Genomic DNA, 24,431 nt, shown 5'->3' with positions numbered 1-24,431 from the left:
AGGTCAGTAATCAAGTGAGTTCTTGATTATTAATCTTCATCATTCAGTCTATTCAAATTGAAGGAGGTAAGGAAAATGTTTAAAACTACCAGAAACTAAGTCTCTCATTATTTCTGTATTCTACTAGTTGGAGGAGAGAATGAGTAAACACCAGACATTAAAAGGGAGAGAGGTCCAGGCTATCTTCTGGAGTCAAAATCAGTTCATCTCAGTCTCCTGTGCCTATCACATCTAGAACTTTGCTTCTGTACATTGAGAATTCATGGTCAGAATACTGACCTCAAGACCCCATAGAACCTTGAAATGAGTAACAAAAAATTTATCACAGAAGAAGTCCTCTTATCATTTGTTCTTGTTCAGTTGCTCAGTTGTGTCTGACTCTTTGTGACCCTATGGACTGCAGCACGTTAGACTTCCCTGTCCATCACCATCTCCCCAAGCTTGCTCAAACTCATGTCCATTGAGTCAGTAATGCGATCCAACCATCTCGTCCTCTGTCATCCCCTTCTCCTCTTGCCCTCAATCTTTCCCAGCTCCAGGGTCTTTCCCAATATGTTGGCTCTTCATATCAGGTGGCCAAAGTATTGGAGTTTCAGCTTCAGCATCAGTCCTTCCAATGAATATTCGGAGTTGACTTCCTTTAGGATTAACTGGTTTGATCTCCTTGCAGTCCAGGAGACTCTCAAGAGTCTTCTTCAGCACCACAGTTCAAAAGCATCAGTTCTTCAGTGCTCTGCCTTCTTTGTGGTCAGACTCTTACATCCATACATGGCTACTGGAAAAACCATAGCTTTGACTATACAGACCTTTGTTGGCAAACTAATTCCACATAATCACCTCTGGACTGATTTTCTCCACATCTCTTACAAAACTCACTGACTGGTATCATCTGCTTCCAAAATCTTATTGCAAGTATGTTGACATACTTCTTCCACTGGTTTAGTTGTATGTTTGCCGAAAGCCAGTGGTGTTTTCTTCAAAATCTGATTATGTCAGTTGTGCTTGTTCTTTTAATTACATAATTTAATAATATTGTGTAAACTATTTAACTAAAAATAAGAGAAGAGAGTTCTTGATTCTGAGTTGAATGCTTTGAAGACTCAACAAAGCAAGCCACTAAAAAATTACTATCAAGATATGTAACAACTGTAAAACATTGAGAAAAAAGTAGTTTTTCAACTAGATTTTTCCCTGATGTTAGTGCATGGTTATCCTTAAGTGTCTGATTCAGTTTAAAGTGGTAATCATGGAGACTGAATTTTCTAGTTTGTGTGACTCCCGTTGAATTGACTTCTTTCTTTAGCTGTAGAATTGATTTCAGTTTGATAAGATAAAAAGGACTCTATTGTATTTGATGGCAAGGTGTCTCTTGTGGTGTTGAAAAAGAGTATGTGCTATGACTAGTGCGTTCTCTAGGCAGAATTCAGTTAGCCTTTGCCCTACTTTATTTTGTTCTTCAAGGCCAAACTTTCCTGTTACTCCAGATATCTCTTGACTTCCTACTTTTGCATTCTGATCCCTGATGATGAATAGAACTTATTTTGTAGATGGTAGTTCTTGGAGGTCTCTAGAACTTCTAGGTCTTCACAGACCTGATCAACTTCAGCTTCTTTGGCCTTGGTGGTAGGGGCATAGACTTGGATTAATGTGATGTTGAATAGCTTGCCTTGGAAACAAACTGAGCTCATTCTGTTATTTTTGAGGTTGCACCCAAGTACTGTATTTCAGACTCTTGTTAATTATGAGGGCTACTCCATTTCTTCTATGGAATTCTTGCCTATGGTAGTAGATACAATGGCCCTCTGAATTAAATCCACTCATTCCCATCCATTTTAGTTTGCTGATTCCTAGGATGTCAATATTTATTCTTACCATCTGCTTGACCATGACCATGTTGGAGAACACTCTTAAGAGTCCCTTGGACTGCAAGGAGATCAACCAGTCAATCCTAAAGGAAATCAGTCCTGAATGTTCATTGGAAGGACTGATGCTGAAGTTGAAGCCCCAATACTTTGGCCACCTGATGTGAAGAACTGACTCCGTAGAAAAGACCCTGTGGCTGGGAAAGATTGAAAGCAGGAGGAGAAGGGGATGACAGAGGGTGAGATGGTTGGATGGCATCATCAACTCGATGGACATGAGTTTGAGCAAGCTCTAGGAGTTGGTGATGGACAGGGAAGCCTGACATGCTGCAGTCCATGGGGTCACAAAGAGTCGGACACGACTGAACAATTGAACTGAACTAAACTGAATTTTCCTTGATTCATGGACATAACATTCCAGATTCCTATGTAGTATTATTCTTTGCAGCATTGGATTTTATTTTTGTCACCAGACACATCAACAACTGAGTGTCATGTTTGCTTGACCTATAAACTGAGTACATCATGAGAATGTTGGGCTGGATGAGTTACAAGCCAGAATCAAGATAGGTGGGAGAAACATCAACAACTTCAGATATGTGGATGATACCACTCTAATGTCAGAAAGTGAGAAGGGCCTAAAGAGCCTTTTGATTAGGGTGAAGGAGAGTGAAAGAGCTGGCTTAAGACTAAATATTAAAAAAAAAAAAAAAAACTAAGATCATGGCATTAGCCCCATTGCTGCTGCTGGTAAGTCACTTCAGTCGTGTCCAACTCTGTGCAACCCCATAGATGGCAGCCCACCAGGCTCCCCCATCCCTGGGATTCTCCAGGCAAGAACACTGGAGTGGGTTGCCATTTCCTTCTCCAATGCGTGAAAGTGAAAAGTGAAAGTGAAGTCACTCAGTCATGTCCGACTCTTAGCCACCCCATGGACCGCAGCCCACCAGGCTCCTCCATCACTGCATGGCAAATAGAAGAGGAAAAGGGGTAAGTAGTGACAGTTTTCCTCTTCTTGGGCTCTGAAATCACTGCAGATGGTGACTGAAGCTATGAAATCAGAAGATGATTCTTGGCAGGAAAGTGATGACACACCTAGACAGTTGGCTGAAAGCAAAGACATTACTATGGCAGCATGTCTGTATAGTCAAGGTGATGGTCTTCCCAGTGGTCACGTACAGTAGTGAGAGTAGGACCCTAAAGAAGGCAGAAATCAGAGAATTGATGCCTCAAACTGTGATGCTGGAGAATTCTCCTGAAAATCTCTTTAACAGCAAGAAGATCAAACCAGTCAATATTAAGGGAGATCAAACCTGAATATTCACTGGAAGGACTGATGTCGAAGCTGAAGTTCCAGTATTTTGGTCATCTGATGCAAACAGGACAGGAAAAGGTCATTCCAATCCCAAAGAAAGGCAATGCCATAGAATGTTCAAACTACTGCACAATTACACTCATCTCACACACTAACAAAGTAATGCTCAAAATTCTTCAAGCCAGGCTTCAATAGTGCACAAACCATGAATTTCCAGATGTTCAAACTGGACTTAGAAAAGGCAGAGGAACCAGAGATCAAATTGCCAACATCCACTGGATCATTGAAAAAGCAATGAAGTTCCCCCAAAACATACACTTATGCTTTATTGGCTATGCCAAAGACTTTGACTGGGTAGATCACAACAAACTGTGGAAAATTCTTCAAGAGATGGGAATACCAGACCACCATACCTGCCTCCTGAGAAATCTGCATGCAGGTCAAGAAGCAAGAGTTAGAAATGGACATGGAATAAAAGACTGATTCCAAATTGGGAAAGGAGTACATTAAGGTTATATATTGTCATTTGATTTATATGCAGAATACATCATGCGAGATGCCGGGCTGTATGAGGCACAAGCTGAAATCCAGATTGCCAGGAAAAATATCAATAACCTCAGATATGCAGATGACATCACCCTTATGGCAGAAAGTGAAGAAGAGCCTCTTGATGAAAGTGAAAGAGGAGAGTGAAGAAGTTGACTTAAAACTCAACATTCAGAAAACTAAGATCATGGCATCTGGTCCCATCACTTCATGGCAAATAGATGGGGAAACAATGGAAACAGTGAGAGACTTCATTTTCTTGGGCTCGAAGACCACTGCAGATGGTGACTGCAGCCATGAAATTAAAAGATGCTTACTCCTTGGAAGAAAAAGCTATGACAAACCTAGACAGCATATTAAAAGCAGAGAGATTATTTTGCCAACAAAGGTCCATCTAGTCAAAGCTATGGTGTTTCCAGTAGTCATGTATGGATGTGAGAGTTGGACTATAAAGAAAGTTGAGCCCAGAAGAATTGCTGCTTTTGAACTGTGGGTTTGGAGAAGACTCTTGAGAGTCCCTTGGACTGCAAGGAGATCAAACCAGTCAATCCAAAAGGACATCAGTCATGGATGTTCATTGGAAGGACTGATGCTGAAGCTAAAACTCCAATACTTTGGCCACCTGATGCGAAAAGACCCTGTTGCAGGGAAAGATTGAAGGCAGTAGAAGACGGGGATGACAGAGGTTGAGATGGTTGGATGGCATCACTGATTCTATGGACAAGAGTCTGAGCAAACTCTGGGAGTTGGTGAAGGGCAGGGAATCCTGCAGTCCATGGGGTCACAAAGAGTCAGTCTCAACTGAGCAACCAAACTGACTGACTGATGCAAACATATGACTCATTGGAAAATTCCCTGATGCTGGGAAAGATTGAGGGCAGTAGCAGAAGAGGGCATCAGATGAGATGATTGGATGGCATCACGAATGAAATGAACATGAACTTGGGCAAATTCCAGGAGATGGTGAGGGACTGTCCACGCTGTTGTCCAGAGTTGGACATGACTGGGCGACTGAACAGCAAGAACTGTGCTTGGTATGCTGCTGCTCTTGAGGTTCTTATTGTTCAGCCGTTCAGTCATGTCTGACTGTTTGCGACTGCATGGACTGCAGCATGCCATGCTTCCCTGTTTCACCATCTCCTGGAGTTTGCTCAAACTCATATCAATGGAGTCAGTGATGCTATCCAACCATCTCATCCTCTGTTGTCCCCTTCTCCTCCTGCCTTCTATTTTTCTCAGTGTCAGAGTCTTTCCCAATGAGTCAGTTCTTTGCATCAGGTGGTCAAAGTATTGTAGCTTCAGCTTCAGCATCAGCCCTTCCAATGAATATTCAGTTGATTTCCTTTAGGATTAACTGGTTTGATCTCCTTGCAGTCCAGGGGACTTTCAAGAGTCTTCTCCAACACCACAGTGTGAAAGCTTCAAGCACAGTTCTGACAAACCATGGTCCACTGGAGAAGGGAATGGGCAACCCACTTCAGCATTCTTGCCTTCAGAACCCTATGAACAATTCTTGAGGTAATAGAGAATATTTGTGTAACATTCATCATTTATTTATTAAACAAACAAGTATTAGCCATATGGCATTTCTAGGACCTACGCTGGGTAAAGAATTCAAGATCATAAATATTTAGGTGTTTATACCTAGTAGGGAGAGAAGTAAGCTTAAACAAATGTTGGCACTATCGCTGGAGTTTTGAGGTCAAGTAAGATTTTGCCAGATATTTATGAAAATCAGAAATATGGAATAACATGCTGTTACAGGGGACCACTTGGAGCAACAAAGCATGAAGTTAGGTAGTTAGTGGCCATGTGGGCATGGGTTTATGTGCTAAACTCTGAAGTGTTAACTTTATCCTGAAAGTTGTAAAGAGTTCCTGAATGGTTTTAAACCAGAGTTACAAGATCAAGTTCTGTTTTAAAATGACTACTCTGGCATCAGTTTAGAGTTTAAAGACATTGGAAACCAGTTATGAGGATGCTGTCCAGTTGAAAAGTGAAAAGTATATGAATATCTGAACTAAGACACACTTCTTAGTGAGTTTGTAATATGTGGGGAGGGTGTCGGACAGGAGAGAGATAGGAAAGAGAATGAATGAGAAATTAGTTTCTTTCTGAAGTTTCACCCTACCAGGATTTAATGCAGATCAATTATAGACTTATTGACACTATTATAATATTCTTTGTTCTTAAATTACTCAGTTGAGAGTTGATTTTTAAAAACATATACTTGGATTTTAAAGTATTATGTTGTAGCTCAGTCAGTAAAGAGTCTGACTGCAATGCAGGAGACCTGGGTTTGATCTCTGAGTCAGGAAGATCCCCTGGAGAAGGAAATGGCAACCCACTCCAGTGTTCTTGTCTGGAGAATCTCATGGACAGAGGAGCCTGTCAGGCTACAGTCTATGGGTCACAAGAGTCAGACATGACTGAGTGACTAAGCATACAGGACACACACATGTTATGGAACAATTAATATAATTATTCCAATAATATTTTCATCAATAAATTATATGAATTATAGAAATAATGCTTGCAATTTAGGAGGATGGTTAGTGCCTTACAATATGGTTCTTCGGATTGAATCCCCACTAGTTAGTGTAATAGAAGGAGCCTCTTAAAATGAATAATTACAAACCTTGTTTTCCTTGCTAATACTTGAGAGTATTCAGAAGTGCATTTTGGAGGTTGGTTTAATTGTGGGTCGGGTCACTGAACTTCCATGTTATTCTAAGCATGATGACTGCCTAAATGTAGATTGCATTCTGCCACTAAAGTCCCAAATTGGATTTATTAGAAAATATTAATATCTAAAGATGAGCTTGAAAAGGAATATGTAGAAGCCATTTTAGACTTGGGGCCATCAGTCATCACTGTGAATAGTCTGAAATAGAACAAATCCCAGAATAAAACATATCTCTCCACCAACTTGAAAGCATTATTTTCTAATAAATATTTGTATATACTCTATCAGTAAAACTGCTTACCATTCCTGATAGAGAAAACCCTGTTATGTTGAAAAACCCACCATCAAGGGGTATTTTCAAACCAGGTGACAGAATATATTGTGATATATTGAGTGATTTCTGGGTAACTGTGTCAACACTAATTTTCCATGGAAAATATAAAAAATCATACTTCTGTCTTAGAAGTTGATATTTCATTTTACCTGGAAAATAATGTGATTAAAGTAAAAATCTGGACAATGCTCTGCTGGTAATGGATACAAAAGCTCAACTCTTTATGTGCAGTAAATCTGAAGCTAACATCTTTACCCCTTTTGCCTTCTTACATTGTTAGCTAAATGTGTATTGTATAGTTGAAAGCTTTAGCAGTCAACTAACAATGCACTTTTCATTATTCAAAGCTTTAAAAAAAGATCTTAATAATTTTTCAGTTCTAAAGATGAGATTGTCATAAATGTCCAGCTCTATATGATCAGAATTAAATCATTTGTAAGCAAAGTAGCTCAGAAACTAGGAAAAAAAACACCTCTGACTTCCTGTGTTCCTCTCTTTATTCATGACACTGTGCCGCAGGTAATTTTGAGGTGGCAGCTCTCCATTTATTGTACAATTATGTCATGTTATTTTCCTATTGCCACATAGCTGCCACAAAGCACGCTTCATATATGCCTGAAGAGTTTACCTTGCATGAATATTTGCATTAAATAAATGAAAATTCACCTCTTTCCACAGATATCATGCAGAGACACAAAAGTGTTCCCTGCTATTAGAAATGGGCTTGTACAGACTATAAAAATGGTAAATGAATTTTTGGTTGATTTGTTCCATTTATATAAAATAGATTGAACATGCAGCCTTATGAAAATGTGTTTATCTAACCAGAAACCACAAATATTTTAAAGAATTCCCTCTCCTATTTAACTTTTAATTCTAAGATTTCTTTTTATGAATCTTCACAGTGATTTTATTGAGCTGTAAGCTAAAGTAAAGGTACCAGTGGGATTTTGTAGGAGTTCCTTTTTTTTCAACAAAGTGTTTACTTGGGATATAACATAAGTTTTAGAGCTATGATTGATAGATGGTTGAAATGAAATGTCTGCAAAAGCAGAGTGAGCAGATTCAGGGCGACATCACTTTGAATATTGAACAGTCCAAGTCAATGCAAACGCTAATGGTCGAAGGAAAGTTCCCATAATAATTATATATTTTATTATGATTAAAAATTTCCACATGACCATACCGCTCTTTATTTGCAACCTCAGCAAGAAAAAGCCATATCCTTTGTTTATATAGTAATTACATTACTATTCTGAAATGCTAGAAAATCAAATCAAAATGGCAATCTCTATTGTAAACGTTGGTGCTTGTGCTCTGTTCTCTACGAAAAGCATATGAATGTACACATAGACATACATATAATATAGTAATTAGTGTTTTGAGATAGAAATTAAATAACAGCTGAAGAAAAAAAAATTGCATCTAGGGAAATGAAGTCTGAGTACAAATCTATTTTGGTGATCCTGTCGGTAACTCATGCTGGATAATCATGAACCCAGCAGTTAATGACCTCTACTCTGATACATTAAGTCCAACCAGAGATAATGGTGTCCTGGGTAAATTAACAAACCCAGTGGTAAACTTGCTTCCAGTTCAGCAGGAGACAGCGTGCAAATTAGCATTAGTTCTTAATAAGATCCGTGTCCTGCCATCCACAGTTCTGCACTGTTCATAACGCTGTCTCTTTTCAGGTGAAAATTTTTTCTCCTGAGAAGCCTTACACAATACATTCTCTTGACAGAGATTGTTGTCATCCTCATCAGTTCTCCACCTTAAAACTTTCCTCATTTTTCCCACTTTCATGCTGTGAACGCTGCTGTGAGTGGTTGAGAATGGTTATTCATTTGTAAGCTTCTTTAATAACATTTTTGTTAGATGTTGAGGTTCCCAGCAGAGTCAAACAAGAATTTGATTTTATAATTATAACCATTCTGCAAAAGTTATGGTCAGCATATGGGTAGTCTTGGTGGAATTTACTAATCGCCATTTTATATGTCTTTTTCAAACGGCATTTACATTTTGTTAAATAAATGAAACACCCCATGGACAAGGGGGCACTAAGTTATTTTGTAGGACATTAGGCCTCTTAGATGACTTGTGTCTGTCCTAGGTTGTATTTGGAACAGATAAGACCTGCAATGAGAGATGAAAGATATTTCTTAAAATCTCTTTTAAAGCTATGTTTTACTACAGGATTTGGAAAACTATGTATTTTTTAAAGCAATTATTAAGAAAAAACTGCAGTATGATATTTGTGCACATCTGCTATTTTATTTGAATTAGATATATTTGGCTTTTGTAGAGTACCTGCTAAAAATGATACTCGGAGTGTTAGTGTTTCAAATAAATTGACACAAGTGCCTAAAAAATAAGTAATGTGTATGTGCATGCAAGTTTGGGTGGGTTTGTATGTGTGTATGTACAACCACCTTTCTTAGAATTGGAGCACACGATGATGAAAGTCTGCATGCATATTTCACTGGTCTTGGGATGTTTGGGATACAACTTTTCACACATTATCTGTCAAAAGTTTTATAAGTTAAAAAAATTAAATACATGGATCTTGTCTGAAGAATCCTCTCACTGTAAAATGTTTACCTTTTGTGACACAGACTATTATTTCTTGATTATGTTAAAATACACTTAAAGAGTTTTATGTGTTAACCAGCTACTAAGAATGCCTTAATAGAGTACTAATTTTTGTTAGAGGTGTCTCGACAATTTGAATTTTATATGCATGCATTATGTTTTCTTAAAATGGGAAAATTATGCATCTGAAGGAATCTGTCTAGAATAATGGGGTTCTATAGAGGTTACTTTAATCACGTTCTCCAGCAGTTATAGCTGTTTTACATCTTATTTGCAACAAAAGGGAACTCTAATTATCTTCAAAAAGAGCATAAAATGGTGTGTCTTGCTGCTGATGTAATGTTGATTCCTGAATGCTGCTGATAGGAACTGACAACTAAATGCATGTCACACTTTTCAGAAATCAGCCATAGTGACAGGATAACCACCTTTTGTGACCTAGGAGCCCAAAGAGGGAGTATATATTTGCCTGTTAAGTAGAAACAATTTGCAGTCTTCCCTTTTTTAAAATAAAAATATACTTGTCCCTGGGTTAAAAATAATTTATTTACTAGCATTAAAACTTGGTTTATGTGACTTAAATTTTAGAAGCAATCTACTGTAAGTTATCCTAAGTATATTGAATCTCAGTTCAAATCATAAAAGAGGAGAGTAGCCTGAACCTCTGACTCTCCATTTCCTTTGTATTTTTTTTCTTTTTGGCTTACAGACATAGATGGGTATATTATTATGCCTAGTACTGGAGTCTCACATATATGATTAACATGTGCTTGCAGTTTTATTTCCAGCTCACACAAATCTCATTTATAAATACAAATGAGATGCATATAGCCTATTACAAAATATTAAAATTAGAATTGAAAAGAAGATTGCATGTTTTAAGTCTGGCTGTAGTAGTCATGTTATATACAGTGTTTGTAAGATTGAACTGGTTGACTCTGAGTCCCAGTTATGAAATTAATCTATGCATGTCTGTAATATACTGCAAATAACAAACCTGTTCCACAGGACTTGATTTAAAGTTCACATTAAGTGGTGGTGAGCTGGTCTAGGAAAGAAGTCATACTTACCCATACATGGCATGTTCAAATATACAGATCTCAACCTCAAAACTAAAGTTGAGCCTTTGGAGACAATAAGACCCACACTTTATACTCAGATAGACTTTTATGTCCAACAGTGACATGACATTAGATCCTATTGTTTCTATCTCTCTTTATTCCTATCCTGCCTAGAGTGGGAAATTAAAAGGTGGGCCAGAGGTAAAGAACAGAAGAGACATTTTCCTATATTATGTGTACAATTATGCAAGGTATATCCTTACTATGAATGCTTAGCCAGAGAAAATTTTTGGTGAGATATCAATTTTGAACATACAATACACATTTATGGCTCAACTATTTATAGAGCAAATTAATCTACCTTTGGAATTAAATTGACATTCTCTCTTTCCTCTTCTCCAGCTAGCTTTCACATATTCAGTAATACAACTATAAAGACTAATACTAAGCACACTGATGGAGAAAGAGAAAAAAAATAGGAAAAAAGAGACAGAAAAGGAGAGAAGCAGTGAGAGTTCAGAGACAGATGTGCAATCAATTTTGATAAAAATACAAATAGGCTTAAATAACTAACCATCTTTTAAGATTATGTACACCTTTACTACAAATATAGTAAAATCAAAAGGGCTACAAATAAAACTACGTTTGAGCAGATGGTAATAATTCAAATGAATTCCTCCATTCATCCAACACAAATTACTTCAACTTCTCTTTCTATCTTTCAGCTTCTTTTAAATATAATTGACACATAAACATTGTGTAAATTTAAGGTGTACATGTAGTAATTTTATATAGAGCTATTTATACCAAATACTATATATACCAGTAATGCTGAAGAAGCTGAAGTTGAACGGTTCTATTAAGACCTACAAGACCTTCTAGAACTAACACCCCAAAGAGATGTCCTTTTCATTATAGGGGGCTGGAATGCAAAGGTAGGAAGTCAAGACATACCTGGAGTAATAGGTAAATTTTGTCTTAGAGTACAAAATGAAGCAGGGCAAAGGCTAACAGTTTTGCCAAGAAAACACATTGATCATAGCAACCACCCTCTTCCAACAACACAAGAGAAGACTCTACACATGGACATCACCAGATGGTCAATACCAAAATCAGATTGATTATATTATTTGCAGCCAAAGATGGAGAAGCTCTATAGAGTCAGCAAAAACAAGACTGGGAGCTGACTGTGGCTCAGATCATGAACTCCTTACTGCAAAATTCAGACTTAAATTGAAGAAAGTAGGGAAAACCATTATACCATTCAGGTATGACCTAAATCAAATTCCTTAAGACTATACAGTGGAAGTGACAAATAGATTCAAGGGATTAGATCTGATAGAGTGCCTGAAGAACTATGGACAGAGGTTCGTGACATTGTACAGGAGGCAGTGATCAAGACCATCCCCAATAAAGAAATGCAAAAAGGCAAAATGGTTGTCTGAGGAGACCTTACAAATAGCTGAGAAAAGAAGAGAAGCTGAAGGCAAAGGAGAAAAGGAAAAATATACCCATTTGAATGCAGAGTTCCAAAGAATAGCCAGGAGAGATAAGAAAACCTTCCTCAGTGATCAGTGCAAAGAAATAGAGGTAAACAATAGAATGGGAAAGACTAGAGATCTCTTCAAGAAAATTAGAGACACCAAGGGGAATATTTCATGAAAAGATGGGGCACAATAAAGGACAGAAATGGTATGGATTTAACAGAAACAGAAGATATTAAGAAGAGGTAGCAACAATACACAGAAGAACTGTACAAAAAAGATCTTCATGACCCAGATAACCATGATGGTGTGATCACTCACCTAGAGCCAGACATCTTGGAACACGAAGTGAAGTGGGCCTTAGGAAGCATCACTACAAACAAAGCTAGAGGAAGTGATGGAATTCTAGTTGAGCTATTTCAAATCCTAAAAGATAATGCTGTGAAAGTGTTGCACGCAATATGCCAGCAAATCTGGAAAACTCAGCAGTGGCCACAGTGGTAAAGGTCAGTTTTCATTCCAATCCCAAAGAAAGGCAATGCCAAAGAATGCTCAAACAAGCGCACAATTGCACTCATCTCACACACTAGTAAAGAAACACTCAAAATTCTCCAAGCCAGGCTTCAACAGTACATGAACCAAGAACTTCCAGATGTTCAAGCTGGTTTTAGAAAAGGCAGAGGAACCAGTGATCAGATTGCCAATATCCATTGGATCATTGAAAAAGCAAGAGAGTTCCAGAAAAGCATCTATTTCTGCTTTATTGACTATACCAAGGTCTTGGACTGTGTGGATCATCACAAACTATGGAAAATTCTGAATGAGATGGGAGTACAAGACCACCTGATCTGTCTCTTGGAAATCTGTATGCAGGTCAGGAAGCAACAGTTAAAACTGGACATGGAACAACAAACTGGTTCCAAATAAGGAAAGGAGTGCGTTAAGGCTGTATATTGTCACCCTGCTTATTTAACTTACATGTAGAGTACATCATGTGAAATGCTGGGCTGGATGAACACAAGCTGGAATCAAGATTGCTGGGAGAAATATCAATAACCTCAGATATGCAGATGACACCACCTTTATGGCAGAAAGTGAAGACAAACAAAAGAACCTCTTGATGAAAGTGAAAGAGGAGAGTGAAAAAGTTGGCTTTAAGCTCAACATTCAGAAAACTAAGATCATGGCATCTGGTCCCATCACTTCATGGCAAATAGATGGGGAAACAGTGGAAACAGTGCAGACTTTATTTTGGGGGGCTCCAAAATCACTGCAGATGGTGACTGTGGCCATGAAATTAAAAGACACTTACTCCATGGAAGGAAAGTTATGACTGACCTAGACAGCATATCAAAAAGCAGAGATGTTATTTTGCCAACAAAGGTCCATCTAGTCAAGGCTGTGGTTTTTCCAGTGGTCATGTATGGATGTGAGAGTTGGACTATAAAGAAAGCTGAGTGCCAAGGAATTGATGCTTTTGAACTGTGGTGTTGGAGAAGACTCTTGAGAGTCCCTTGGACAGCAGGGAGATCCAATCAGTCCATCGTAAAGGAAATCAGTCCTGAATATTCATTGGAAGAACTAATGTTGAAGCAGAAACTCCAACACTCTGGCCACCTGATGGGAAGAGCTGACTCATCGGAAAAGACCCTGATGCTGGGAAAGATTGAAGGCAGTAGGAGAAGGGGATGACAGAGGATGAGATGGTTGGATGGCATCACTGACTCAATGGACATGAATTTGAGTAAACTCTGGGAGTTGGTGATTGACAGGGAAACCTGGTATGCTGTAGTCCAATGGGGTTGCAAAGAGTTGGACATGACTGAGTGACTGAACTGAGCTGAACCGAACTGATAGGACCAGATGCCATGATCTTAGTTTTTTAAATGTTGAATTTTAAGCCAGCTTTTTCACTCTTCTCTTTCACTTTCATCAAGAGGCTCTTTAGTTCTTCGCTTTCTGCCATAAAGGTGGCATCATCTGCATATCTGAGGTTGTTGATATTCTTCCTGGCTGTCTTGATTCCAGCTGTGCTTCATCCAGCCCAGCATTTCTCATGATGCAGTCTGCATGTAAGTTAAATAATCAGGGTGACAATATACAGCCTCGATGTACTCCTTTCTCAATTTTGAACCAATCCATTGTTCCATGTCCATTTCTAACTGTTGCTTTTTGACCTGCATACAGGTTTCTCAGGAGGCAAGTAAGGTGGTCTGGTATTCCCATTTCTTTAAAAATATTCCACAGTGTGTTGTGATACACACAGTCAAAGGCTTTAGCATGCTCAGTGAAGCAGAAGTAGGTATGATTTTGGAATTCCCTTGCTTTTTCTATGATTCAGTGGATGTTGACAATTTACTGATATAGGTTTGTATTCTCAAAGCTATGGTTTTTCCAGTAGTTAAGTATGGATGTAAGAGCTGGACCATAAAGAAGACTGAATGCCAAAGAACTGATGCTGTCAAACTGTGGTGCTGGAGAAGACTCTTGAGGGTCCCTTGAACAGTAATAAGATGAAACCACTCAATCTTAAAGAAAATCAATCTTGAATATTCATTGGAAGGACATACTGAAGCTGAAGTACAAGGACTTTGGCCAACTGATGTGAACAGCCGACTCACTGGAAAAGACTCTGATGCTGGGAAAGACTGAAGGCAAAAGGTGAAGGGGGTGGCAGAGGATGAGATAGTTAGATAGCACCACCAATTCAATTGACATGAATTTGAACAAACTCTGGGACATGTTGAAGGACAGGGAGCCTGGCTTGCAGCAGTCTGTGGGATTGCAAAGATTTGGACACAACTTAGATACTGAACAACAATATTATTACTCTTATTTCAGAAAATTATAGAAGGCTGAGTTTTATCCTTAAATTGATTTCAGTTACAATCAATATTGTAGCTAAAGTATTTGGGAGTTTTCATTTTGTGACACTGTACTTTTTAATTGAAGTATGTGTATTTACAATATTACATTAGTTTGATGTGTACAGTACCATACTGTTTTGATTACTGTACTTTTGTAGTACAGTCTGAAGTGAGGGAGCATTATCCCTCCAACTTTGATCTTTTTTCTCAATATAGCTTTGATTATTTGGGGGTCTTTTGTGATTTTATATACATTTTATGATTACTTGTTCTAGTTCATTGAAAAATGTCATGGCTATCTTGGTAGGAATCACATTAAATCTGTAGATTTCTTTGGGTAGTATGGGAATTTTAAAACTATTAATTCTTCCACTCCATGAAGACAGGTTTATCTTTCCATTTCTATGTATCAATCTCAGTTTCCTTCACCAAAGTTTTATATTTTTCAAAGTATAGATCTTTTATTTCCTTGGTTAAATTTTTTCCTAGATATTTTGTTCTTTTTGATGCAACTTTAAACAGAATTGTTTGCTTGCTATCTCTTTCCAATAGTTCATTATTAGTGTATAGAAAACAACGGATTTCTTGTATCCTGCAACTTTGCTGAATTCATTTAGTAGTTCCAAGAGGGTTTTTTTGGTGGAGACTTTTTAGGGTTTTCTGTATGTAGTATATCACCTGCAAATAGTGACAGTTTTATCTCTTCCAATTTGGATTTCTTTTATTTCTTGTGTGATTTCTGTGACTAGGACTTCCAATGCTATGTTAAGTAGAAGTTGTGACAGTTGGCATCCTTCTTTTTCCTGATTTTAGAGGAAGGGCTTTCAGATTTTCATTGTTGAGTATGATGTTACCTGTGGATTTGTCATAAATAGCCTCTATTGTGTTGAGATATATTCCATCTCTATCCACTTTGATGACAGTTTTTTTTTTTAATCATGAATGAAATTGAATTTTGTCAAATGCTTTTTCTACATCTATTGAAATGATCATGTGACTTTTTTTAATCCTTCCTTTTTAAAATGTGGTATATCACATTGATTGATTTGCAAGTATCTTTATCTTTTCATTTTACCATTTTAATTGTTCTATTTCTTGATGTGAATCTGTCTGGGCTCATCTTATTTGGAACCCTCTGTGCTTTCTGTATCTGACTTTTCCTTCCTCAAGTTTGGGAAATTTTTAGCTATAATTTCGTCAAATACATTTTCAAGCACTTTCTGTCTGTTTTCTCCTTCTGATCCCCTATAGTGTGAATATTGGTACACTTGATATTGTTCTAGATGTTCCTTAAACTGCTCTAATTTTTAAATTTGTTTTTCTTTTTGTTGTTGTGATTAGGTGATTTCCATTTTTCTGTCTTCCAGATCGTTAATGTGTTTTTCTGTATCACCTAGTAGGCTAAATGCTTCTAGAATATTTTCCATTTTAGTTATTATGTTCTTCAGTTCTGACCAGTTCTTTTTTATATTTTCTAGTTCTTTATTAAAATTCTTACTGTGATATTTTCCCTAGTTCAATTATCATTCTTATTACTAATGCTTTGAACTCTTTATCTGGTAAATTATTTATTTCTGTTTCAGCAGTTGTGATTATCTGAGTTTTTCTCTTGTTCTTTTGTTTGAAACAAATTCCTGTGTTTTCTCATTTTACTTAAACATCTCTGTCGCTACAAAATTAAATAAAAGTTACCTATCCCAGTCTTTAGTGACTGGTGTCCTTGTATGAGATTGTCTGTACACAGCCCCATGTGCCCACTGGCTTTGATGGTTGATTTGGGTCTGAAGTGAGTACAAGTCATGTCTTCCCTCAGGATGTGCTGGCAACTATCACTTTGGTAGGAGGAGGACTGGAAATGGAGGGGCTAGAGAGAGTTGCAGGTGTTAACCAGGGTTCTCCTCTGCTTAGCAGACAATGCCATGTTACTGAGGATGAGAGTGGGTCCCAAGTTGCTGGAGCAGAAACCCCTAGTGTCCAGGTCTGTCCTGCTCCATTCCATGTGTATGTGTGTGTTCTCTCCCCTTCTCTCAGCACTGGCACCCTTTCCACAGAGAGGTACAGGGCTCGAATGGGCACTGAGTCTGTTCTGAGCCACTCCCAATCCATTGCTTCTGTGAGCATCAGCAATGGCTCCCCTCACCCTGTTTAGAGATTTGTGAGATCCAAGCTGGCTCTGTTCCCTACAACTGCGTGTTCCCATTGGCCACGACAGCCTTTCCCTAGTATGGGACTGCCCTGAGGAGCAAGAGAAGCTCCTGGGAGAAGAAGCTCCTGGTTGGAGAAGCCACCCAGCATGGGTCAGGGCATGGCCTGCAGCAGTCTCGGCAGCAGTCATGATTCCGGACCACCCCCACTTGAGATGCCACGTCAGGTCCGAATTAGCAAGCAAGCCCTAGCCCTCTATGGAGTCGGACACGACTTAGCAGCCGCCGCAGCAGCAGCAGCCCCAGTGTGGAGCTGTTTCATGGAGCAGACAGGGCCAGCGCAGGCATTCGCTTCACCTGGGAGATGCTGGGCTGGCCATGTGAAATGGGCCAGAGTTCTGGTCAGTTTCAGTCTACTTCCTCAGTCTTGTGTTGGGAACAGACCAGAGTGCATGTGCTTCGTGAAAGAAATCTAGGTTTCTTACTGCGCTAGTGTCAGGCCCACAGGTTTTTAAACTAGCAAAGGGATCTAGTCTTCCTGCTGTCGGATCCTAAGGCTGAGGCACTTAATGTGTAGATCCAACCACCCACTCCTCAGTGAGGATCTCTGACCTTGTGTAATACCCTTCCTCTTTTTTATCACTTCCCAGGAGTGCAGGCCCTTCTTTCCCCTTTCTACCCAATTCCGTGTGGATCCTTCTTATAGCTTGGTTGTATAAGAGTCTTTCTGTCAGTCTCCAGTTTATTTTCAGTGAGAATTGCTCTACATGTAGATGTATCTTTGATGTATTCGTGGGGGGAGTTGAGCTACATGTTTTCCTACTCTGCCATTTTGATCTCCCCCTGGGATTGTTATCATTTTGAAGGAGAAATTGTGATTCAGTCACTCAACAGGCCTCTCTTTTGGCTGATTTTACATGATAAATGAGGGTAAACCCATGTTTAAAGCCTGTGAAGCTAATTTTTTTTTCATGATTTCAGGTAGATAGATTCAAGGAATAAAAATTTCCTAAAAGATAAAGGCATAGTTTTAAGATCTTATTATTGTTGACGTTCAAGAACTTTATATGTGCTTATTTGCTATCTGTGTATATATTTGATGAAATGTTTTTTGTCTTTTACCTATATCCTAATTGGTTTTTTTGTGTTTTTGTTTGGTTTTTACTGTAGAGTTGTGAGAGTTCATTTATTAAAGATACTGTCCTTTGTAGGATATGTGATTTACAAATATTTATTGCCATTCTGCACCATTTGTTAAAAAGTCTTTCTTTCCTTCATTAAATTGCTATTGCACTTCTGTTGAAAATCAATTGGGCAAGGTTCTGTTGGGTTTTTCTGGATCCTATATTTTGTTCTATTTATTTATGTTTTTGGATTATTGAAGCTATTTAATAGGTCCTGAAATCAAGTAGACAGATTCTCTCACCATTTTTTCATTTTTAAGATTATATTAGCTATTCTAGTTCCTTTGCCTTTCCATTTAAACTTCATAGTAACCTTGTCTATATATTTTTTTTAAATTCTGGAATTCTGACAGGAATTGTATTAAATCTGAGAATAAATTTGTGAGAATTGACATTTTTTTCTTATGTTGAATCTTCCAATCCGTGAATGTAGCATGTTTCTCTATTTATTCAAGTCTTTCATTTCTTTCATGATTTTGCATTTTTCTGAGTACAAATTCTGTGTATGTTTTGTTATATTTATACCTGTTCTCCATTTTTTGGGTGATTATAAATGGCATTATATTATTAATTTTAGTGTCCATGTGTTCATTGATAGTGTCAAAAAATACAAATAGTATTTGTGCATTTATTTCATATCCCGTGACCTTACTGAAATGACTTATTAGCTCCAGGTATTTTTGGTTTTGATTTTTACATTTCTTGGTATTTTCCTATTTATAAAATCATGTCATAGGAAATAAGGAGAGTGTTATTTCTTCCTTTGTGATTTATATGACTTATTTTTCTTGCTTTATTACACTGGTCAGAGCTTCCAGGACTATGCTGAGTAAGAGTAGTAGCAGTGGATATTTTTCCTTCCTTCCTGACCTTATAGAGAAAACTCTTTCACCACTAAATACAATGTTAGCTATAGGGTGTATATAAATGCTGTTTATCAAGTTAAGGAATTCCACTTATACTTTTCTGAGATTTAAAAATTATGAATCCAGGTTGAATTTTGTGTAATTCTTATTCTCATCAGTTGATATAATTTTTCTTTCTTAGCTTTTAATATGGTGATCACATAGATTGATTTTTTAATATTAAGCCATCCTTTCATTGCTGGTATATATTCCATATGTTCATGATGTATAATAATTTGTTTTTTAATACTTTGTTAAGGATTGTTGTATAAATATTCATGAGGAATACGGATCTGTAATTTTCTTCTTTTGTACTATTTTTGCTTAATTTAGTATCAAGATAGCCTGCAATGCAGGAGACCCTGGTTCATTTGCTGGGCTGGGAAGATCCCCTGGAGAAGGGATAGGCTACCCACTCCAGTATTCTTGGGCTTCCCTTGTGGCTCAGCTGTAAAGAATCCACCTGCAATGTGGGAGATCTATGTTCAAACCCAGGGTTGAGACGATCCCCTGGAGAAGGGAAAGGCCTACAGTCCAGTATTCTGGCCTGGAGAATTCCATGGACTGTATAGTCCATGGGGTTGCAAAGAGGTGGACACGGCTAAGCAACTTTCACTTCCCTTTCACTTTCAAAATGAATTGAGAAATGTTTCCTCATTGATTTTTCTCAAATATTGCCTAGAAATGATGTTAAATCTATATGTTTGGTAGACTTCTCCTAAATATGTTTTTGGGGGGAATTTTTAAATTACAAATTCTGTATCCTTAATAACTATAGAAATATTTAAGTTATGAATTTTATATTGTGTATATTGTGGTAGTTTCTGTTTATAGAAATTGGTGCATTTTGCTTAAGATTCGAATGCCTGTGTATAGAGTTGTTTATGGCTTTTCTTTCTTTCTATGTCTGCAAGGTCTGTAGTGGTATCCCCTGTTTCATTTACGATACCAGTGATTCGTGTCTATCCTTTTATGACTTGTCAGTCTTGCTAGAGATTTGTTAATTTTATTAATATTTTCAAAATACCAGTTTCATTGGTTTTTCTCTATTGTTTTTCTGCATTCAGTTTCATTGATTTCTGCTTGTATACTTATTGTTTCCTTCTTTATGCTTACTGTGGGTTTACTTTATTCTTATTTTTATAGTTCTTAAGGTGGAAGTTAGGATTATTGAGACTTTCTATCATTTCTAATGAATTCATTTAATATTATAAATTTCCTCAATAATGCTTTAGTTGTGTTCCACAGTTTTGAAATGTTTATTTTAATTTTATTAAATTCAATGTATTTTTAAAACTTTCCTTGAGACTTGCCCTTTGACCCATAGATTGTTTAGATATGAGTTATCCAATTGTTTTAAGGTTTTCTGGTTATCTTTCTGTTATTAATTTCTGGTTTGATTCCATTGTGACCAAAGAACATACTGATGGAAATATACTATTTCCATTGTTCTGTGTTTTGAAATTTGTTTTATGGACCGGGATATGTTCTGTCTTGGTATATATTCTGTTGACATTTGAAGAGAAGGTGTATTCTACTGTGTTGGAGTGACACATTCTAAAAATGTTCATTAGATCTTTTCGTCTGGTGGTATTGTTGAGTTCTTCTATATTCTTGCTGGCTTTCTGACTAGTAGTTCCATCAATTGTTGAGAAAGAATTGGTGATGTCTCTATAATTTAGGATTTATCTCTCCTTTCAGTTATAATGGTTTTTGCTTTACATATTGTTAGCTCTACTGTTTAATGCATGTAATTGAGATTACTATGTATCCTTAGTAAGCTGAAGCTTTCATTGTTATATAATGTCCTTCTCTGTATCCACTAATTTTTTTGCTCTGATGTCTATTTTATCTGACATTTATATAGTGAATTCGGTTTATTATTGATTAATGTTTACATGATATACCTTTGCCTATTCTTTTATTTTCAGCCTCCCTATATTGTTATATTCAAAATAAATTGCCTGTAGATTGAATATTGTTGGCCATGTTTCTTAATTCAGTCTGCCAATTTTTGCCTTTTAATTGTTTTATTTAGACCATGGACATTTGGTATAATTTTTGATATGTAAGGAACCAAGTATGCCATTTTATTTTTGTTATATATTTGCTCCCTGTGATCTTCATTGCTCTATTTTATTTTAACTGCCTTCCTATGAGTTACCTGAATATATTTTATAATTACACATTCATCTATCTGTATTGTTTTTGAATGAATCTCTATAGTATATACATTATAAAATTTCAGTTTACTGTTATTATCATTTTACCAGTTTCATATTCCTTTATTTTCCACTCTTTATAGCATAATAATATAAAATATATCATCTACCTGCATTTGGAACTACATGAGATACTGTTTGACTTTTATTTCAGCTGTTAAATATAATTTAGAAAACTGAAGAGGAGAAGGAAAGTTAATTTTATATATTCATATTTTTGCTTACTCTGTTCTTCCTTCTAGATATTCTAAGATCCTTCCTTTATTGTTTCCTTTCTATTTAGAGAACATCCTTAGCCATCCTTTTAGGGTAAATCTGATGTCAACAAGTTGTCTTAGTTTTCTTCAATCTGAGGATATCTTGATTTCCCTTTCATCCCGGAAGGAAATTCCTGTTGGTAAAGGATTCCAAGTTGACAGCATCCCCCCCACCCATAATTTTATTTATTTATTTATTTTGGGGGTTTGTTCTCTCTCTTTTTTTATTTTTTTTATTTTTTTTCATTTATTTTTATTAGTTGGAGGCTAATTACTTTACAATATTGTAGTGTGTCTTGTCACACACTGACACGAATCAGCCATGGATCTACATGTATTCCCCATCCCGATCCCCCCTCCCACCTCCCTCTCCACCTGATCTCTCTGGGTCTTCCCAGTGCACCAGGCCCAGGGAACTTGTCTCACGCATCCAACCTGGGCTGGTGATCTGTTTCATCCTAGATAATATACATGTTTTGATGCTGTTCTCTCGAAACATCCCACCCTCGCCTTCTCCCACAGAGTCCAAAAGTCTGTTCTGTACATCTGTGTCTCTTTTTCTGTTTTGCATATAGGGTTATCATTACCATCTTTCTAAATCCCATATATATGTGTTAGTATGCTGTAATGTTCTTTATCTTTCTGGCTTACTTTACTCTGTATAATGGGCTCCAGTTTCATCCATCTCATTAGAACTGGTTCAAATGAATTCTTTTTAACGGCTGAGTAATATTCCATGGTGTATATGTACCACAGCTTCCTTATCCGTTCGTCTGCTGATGGGCATCTAGGTTGCTTCCATGTCCTGGCTATTATAAGCAGTGCTGCGATGAACATTGGGGTGCACGTGTCTCTTTCAGATCTGGCTTCATCAGTGTGTATGCCCAGAAGTGGGATTGCTGGGTCATATGGCAGTTCTATTTCCAGTTTTTTAAGGAATCTCCACACTGTTCTCCATAGTAGCTGTACTAGTTTGCATTCCCACCAACAGTGTAAGAGGGTTCCCTTTCTCCACACCCTCTCCAGCATTTATTGCTTGTAGACTTTTGGATAGCAGCCATCCTGACTGGCATGTAATGGTACCTCATTGTGGTTTTGATTTGCATTTCTCTGATAATGAGTGATGTTGAGCATCTTTTCATATGTTTGTTTGCCATCTGTATGTCTTCTTTGGAGAAATGTCTGTTTAGTTCTTTGGCCCATTTTTTGATTGGGTCATTTATTTTTCTGGAATTGAGCTGCAAGAGTTGCTTGTAAAAGTCTATTTTACAAAAAGTCTATTTTAGTTGCCTTAAGAAGTCTATTTTCTCTCTGTTTTTTAGATTGCATACTTTAATTGCTCTATCTTCAAGTTCACTGGTTCTCTTCTATGGTATATATGAAGCTGAAAGAAAAAGCAGAGGACTCATCACCAAGTTTTTCTTTGCATCCCAAATACTCTAGCATGTCTACCTTCTCTCCACATTTCAGAGACTTCATGTGTTTGTTTTCTATATCTTGTTCAGATTTTTACCTTCACTTAGTGAAAGGAACAGGGAAAAGTATGTCTACTGCATATCTCAGAAGCAGAAGTCTTCCTGTCCAGGCCAGCTTTACAATTTACACTCACCAGCATTGTCTGAAAGGTCTAGTTTCTCTACAAGCTCTCCAGTACTTGATGTTATCACTGTTGTCTACTGAAGCTATTCTAATAGGTATATAGTGATATCTCATCGTGGTCTTCACTTGCCTATCCCTGATGACTATGTGTGTGCATGCTAAGTCACTTCAGCTATATCCAACTCTTTGTGACCCAATGGACCGCAGCCTGCCAGGCTCCTCTGTCCATGGGATTCTCCAGGCAAGAATACTGGAGTGGGTTGTGGCAAGTGCCTTTCACTAGGGGATTTTCCTGACCCAGTGATCAAACCCCTGTCTCTTATGTCTAACCTGCAGGCAGGTCCTTTACCACTAACGCCATCTGAGAAGTGCCCCCCCCCCACCCCCGCCACCATGGCTAGTGATGTTGAATATCTTTTAATGTGCATGCTTATTCATCCTTTTTGATGAAATGTCTCCTCATGTCTTCTGCTCATTTTTCTATCCAATTCCAACTTAATTTAGATTACCAAAAGAGTAATAATTTCACAGTTGTTGTTATTGTTCACTTGCTCAGTCATGTTGTCAACAGTGCTGGGAAACAGAACAAAGAGACAACATTTGTAGGGAACAATATTATTTATTATCTAAACCAGAGTTTCTCAAGTTTGGCACTATTGATTTCATTGATAGTTCAAACTGGATAGTTTCTGTTGTGGGAAGTTTTTCTCTGCATTGAAGATATTTAGGAGAATCGCTGGCATGTAGCCATTAGATACCAAGGCCCCTTGGCTCCGTTCCTCTAGTTGTGAAAACAAACCTGTATCCAAATATTGCTAAAAATTTTCTGGGGTTAAATCACCCTCAGTTGAGAATCACTGATTTATACTCACTTAAACCAATATCTGTCACTTTCAAACTGATATTTGTATATGTATTAAATTTAAGATCTTCCTTAGGCTCAATTAGACTCTTTTACACATAATTCAGTGTCTTTTCTATCATTACTTCCTCCTCTATGGTGTAATCTCCTCCTTCACTCCACCTGCAACTCTGATGCACATCCCCACTTCTCTGACTGTTTCCCAGGCCTTCTTTCATTAGTGTTTTATAGATCACATGTAGTTCTGTCTATATTACTATTTTTCTCTCGTTTGCATGTGTGTTTTCCTCATTAAAAGGTTATTATCCCTGGTAGAAACTCCTTAGTGAGGCTGGCATGAAAAAGACTGTGAACAGTTCAATCTTTACTGAAACTTTATCTGGTAAAGCTCCCAGTGTGTTTTGGCTCACTTCAGGCTCCTGATCAAAACATGCTTAACCTTCCACAGTTTCATCTACTTCATCTCAGTGGTTTTTTCCTTCTCTCCGTAATTTCTTATTGACCTCTTCAG

The sequence above is a fragment of the Odocoileus virginianus genome, chromosome 6, assembly GCF_023699985.2.
Source record: "Odocoileus virginianus isolate 20LAN1187 ecotype Illinois chromosome 6, Ovbor_1.2, whole genome shotgun sequence".
In the NCBI taxonomy this organism is placed as follows: Eukaryota; Metazoa; Chordata; class Mammalia; order Artiodactyla; family Cervidae; genus Odocoileus; species Odocoileus virginianus.
This window is presented reverse-complemented; position numbering follows the sequence as displayed.